The following is a 4,873-nucleotide window of genomic DNA, read 5'->3' on the forward strand; positions in this document are numbered from 1 at the left end:
GATTCAGATTTACACAAATGATTCCAGTTCAGCGTGAATTTTGCTTAACGAACTATCAAAATAATTTAGTTATTATTTTAATGGCACATGTCGCACCTCAAAAAATATTTCTTTAAAGGAATGGCGCTTTGTCTTAATAACATAACTATTACATTAAACTTATACCAGTTATATCCCAAACTCCCGTTATTCCGTCCCGTATTAAAGAATACAGTAGGTATCTAAGTAGGTACAAGAAATATCTCAGTAGAGAACAGCGAGTGTTCGCAACAATAAAATAAAAACTAAACAACTTTGAGTATGAATATCACAATGCATGGTACACAATGGTATTGTTAGATATTGCATTTATCTAAAAAGTTTATAAACTACAAAGCATCACGCTATGTAAAAATTATGTCATGTTTTATTGTTTCATTATTTTTGTTAAATTGCATGCAAATTTTTAAGACGGGATTTTTGCCATGTTTATTAATGTCTATGAGTTTCCGATATTTCGGCACTGTTACAAGCGCCATGATCATGGATGAACTGTTTTTTTTTATATTGATATCAAATACAATGTGAGTTGATCCTGATTAATAAAAAAAATATAACTTCATCAATGGGAGCGAGTAGCGGGTGAAACCGCGCGAAAGCAGCTAGCTAAACAATATATCGAGTTAATACTGTAATAAGTTCACCGTCTAACAAGTCTTTCCTTAACGTTGTCTAATTGATACTCAAGTGATTGAAAGATATTGAAAGTTTTCTCGATATTATATTTTTTTTGTTCGTCGTAGCGTCGAGCAATCTTGAGTACCGCCGTATCGAGCTTCATTTCTTATCGATTTTAATGAACATTGAGACGGATAAGTTCTTGGGGAGTATTAATAGATTATTTGTAGTTATTTAATGGTTACTTAACACAGTCATTAGCAATTGTTTTCGGAAAATAATCGTTACTAAGGAATAGTTCAAGTAATCATTAAATGACTCTGAGTACGTAAGAGCACAGCTACGAGATGTAGTGCGGTGATGACAGAGAAGATTAGGGCCCATTTGTCCTCACCCCAACACTTTACGTGTGTCCAGTTAAAATAGAAAGAAAGAAGAAAGAAAGAAAGAAAAACATTAAATATAAATGTTTTATTCAGAAATGTATCTTGAATCTAGTAATGTATGTAACTGTAAGTGTGGGAGAGTCATGCTTCGGCACGAATGGGCCGGCTCGACCGGAGTGATACCACGGCCTCACAGAACTAATGCTTGCGTTGCGACGTGAAATAATGCTTGCGTTGTATTTCGTTGTGTGGGGTTACCTATTAAGTAGTTACATATTATGTAAGTTTATTTATTTGGATATTGGTCCGTCAATCACGCTGAAAATACCAAATGGATTATGATGAAATTTGATATACAGACTGGATATTGGGTAATAAGATACTTTTTATACCACGGGTAAGCGGGTTAAACCGCTGACTAAAGCTAGTAGGCTTAAATAATTTCGATTAAGATTGATGTAAGTTAAAAACATTGGTATATCACACAATTAGCCGAAAAATCACATGCATCAGTAGTAACACAAACTAGGTTAAAGTCCATACGATCAGTCACTTGTTATTTCAGTAAAATATGTGCTTAGACAGCAACTCAATGTCTCGGTAATTGCGATAAGTGGGTCAACCTGTTTACATTGTGTAACGTTTTGATAAACGTTGCCTCACGCGACGAATTTGTACTAAACCGACTGCCGCACAGCGTGTAGCGATTTCGATTCCCACACGGAGCAACTCTGTGTGATCCACAAATTGTTGTTTCGGGTCTGGGTGTCATGTGTATGTGAACTTGTATGTTTGTAAACGCACTCAAGACACAGGAGAATATCCTAGAGTAGAATAACGTTTTAAAAAGAAAATTAGCTATCGAGCTATCATAGTCATAGTCAGACCTGTAAGCAGTAGACTATTCAAAGTCAAAGTCAAAATTATTTATTTCAAATAGACCAGAACCAGAGCATCAAAGCAAATATTATAATATTAAAAATAAATCTGTCTGTCGGTCACTCCTCTAGTGAAGTTATTTGCTCGTTCCAAAGTATCTATAGATTCCTATGGAGAATAACGAGCAAGAAACTCCTTAGGTTACTCTTACAAGCTATGGCTAATAAAATGATGACAAAAAGTGTAGGAAACGAATTAAACATGATCTCTATACATTATGTAGTTTAATCAAACAGGTAATGTCAGCAGATACGCAGATTTATAACAAAAAACTCGGTTAGTGGGTCATTCACCTAATCCTTTATTTAACCTTTAATAAAAATCTGTAGTACGTTTATAACTTGCGATTAGCTTTGTCAAATATCTACGTGGTATTATCAAGATTTTAGTAAGCAGTTGTAAAAAATAATGAATGTGTAAAACCTAGTTTTGCAAATCCAGGTCATAGGTAGGTACCGGAGCTGCGATCAACGTATCAGGTTATCGCGGCTCCGGCTCGAAAAGCAGGAGTAGGAACGGGTTGGTTTTTAGTCAGTAAGTCTGACTCCTTCTAGCCTTACTCAAGGCGGGAGAATTCATTGGATGATTCCCCCTCCCCCATAAAAAAACGCTGGTACCTATTTTAGTGTTATCAACTTACCAACAGTCTGTAAATATTCACTACTATAGATATCTCAACCGGAGTGATACCACGGCCTCACATCAAAACGACGTGAAACAACGCTTGTGTTGTGTGTCGCTGTGTGAGTGAGGTTACTGGACGGCAGGCAACGCACTTGTAATGCCTCTGGTGTTCGGGTTATCATGGACGGCGGCGATTGCTTACAACCAGGTGATCCGTCTGCTCGTTTACTGGCTTATACCATAAAAAAGTACATAATATGTAGGTATAGTAACGGAAAAATGTTATTGACCATAATAATTGTCTTATTTTATTATTGATTCAGAATGGTACCTACTAAACTTTACTTCTAAGATATTTACAAGTACCTCTTATCACAATCTTGTAATGCACTTTAGTTTAAGTGCAGTAAATTGCATTATTCAATTGTTTATGTAATCAGCACCTATATGCAACTTAAGATTATCGGAATAATTACATAACTAATTAAAATTGCAATATACACTTTCCTTTCATTATTATTCACGACGATTTAAACAACCAGGTAAATATAGGTTGGTAAATATGACAATGTAATATGTGAAATAAATATCTAATAAATCAAGCCAAAAAAAGGATACATTCGATTCGATGCGGTCCTTTTGAAGTTTACTTTTATATCAATTTACTCACGTAACTGTTTGACGAGGAACTCAACTAATTTCAAGCCTTGCTAGAGGCTCATATTCATAAGCAGCATTTCGCAACACACGACGCGGCGACTGTCGTGCTGCTACTCACTTCAAAATTATTTCAAAATACCAAATCCTCAGTATGTGCGAATTCCAAACCTATTACCAGTGATTATGCGAGTATTTATTCAGCTTGTAATCAAATTGGTGAATAAAGTACTTAAATTCTTTAGTACATTTTAAAAGACTAATTTATCATGATCTCGCTATACATGATCTTTCCTCACATTCGAGGGTCAGTTTATCCTGGTTATACGTAGCTTGAACTCATTGTTACCATTGACCATCAGCCCATGGCCTTTCAACTTAAAACCATGGTCAATAATGTTCACGAATCTGTGGAACTGACCGAAAAAAACATGAACAATAATTTTGTTGACTTTATAGTGACGGTATAGTTTATTTGACTGTATCGATGGTCGATTAGTCGGAATTGAGACTGCCGGGCAAGGGGTCTCGGGTTCGATTCCCGTGCCGGGTAAAGTATTTCTGGGCTTTTTCAATATTTTTGACATTTTCTCTGTAGAAGCACGGAGTCTGGAATTGTGTCCGGTATATGGCAATAGGCTCACCCCTTATTACATGGGACTTATAAAACAATTGGTGAAAAGTGGTTGTACATTGTACAGTGGCATTACGTGCCGTAATGTGCACCTCTGCCTACCCTTCGAGGATAAAAGGCGTGACGTTGTATTTATTTCTGGTGTATGATCCTATTCTTCGACTGCCAAGCCGGGGATTTTAGGATCGATTATTGTTTCGGAAAAAGTTTTCTAATTAACTAATTCTTGATAATATTACGAGATTTCGATCACTATTAAGGTTATTTCCCTCACTTCATTTGCCTTATTGTAGGTAGGTTACGTCAAAATATAACTCATTTATTTCCCCGAGAGAAATATACTTTAAATGCAACACCCACTTTTTTCACTAATTATTATTGATTAAGCTATGGACACCTAGGACAAACTTGTTTTTTCTTTAAGGGTAGAAAATCAACCAATGACTTCTCCCACCCTGGGCGAGGCGAGACGGAGTGTTAGACTCTTACTGACTAAAGACTGCTTTTTGAGCCGGAGCCCCAGCAGTCTCGCTAGGTAGTTCGCAATACCTAGAAGAATACCTAGGACAAAGTCAATCCAAGCACCATTAGCACCGGAGCTGCGGACTACCTAACGAGACTACTGCGGCTTCGTCCGGCTTATATCTTTTTATATCTTCGAGATTAATTATTTGTTTCCATAAGAAAATAAAAAATACGTGTCTAATGTTTTTAAAGAACCTATAAGACGTTCAAACAGCGAAAGATTTTTATTAAAATCGATTAAAGCAAAAAACCAAAGAGTTTTTTTACTAAAATCAATTAATTATTATTAATTTCGAGCGTAAAACTAGATGACTAACAAGCATGGTAATTAATAGGTCTTACTCATAAATCTGTCATATAAACTAGTAAAAAAGATACGTTAAACTATTTAATTCAAGTCCTAATGATCGATAGAAACTGTCATGAGAGTCAAGTACCTCATTTCCCCCTC

This window comes from Spodoptera frugiperda, chromosome 13 (assembly GCF_023101765.2).
Source record: "Spodoptera frugiperda isolate SF20-4 chromosome 13, AGI-APGP_CSIRO_Sfru_2.0, whole genome shotgun sequence".
NCBI lineage: Eukaryota > Metazoa > Arthropoda > Insecta > Lepidoptera > Noctuidae > Spodoptera > Spodoptera frugiperda.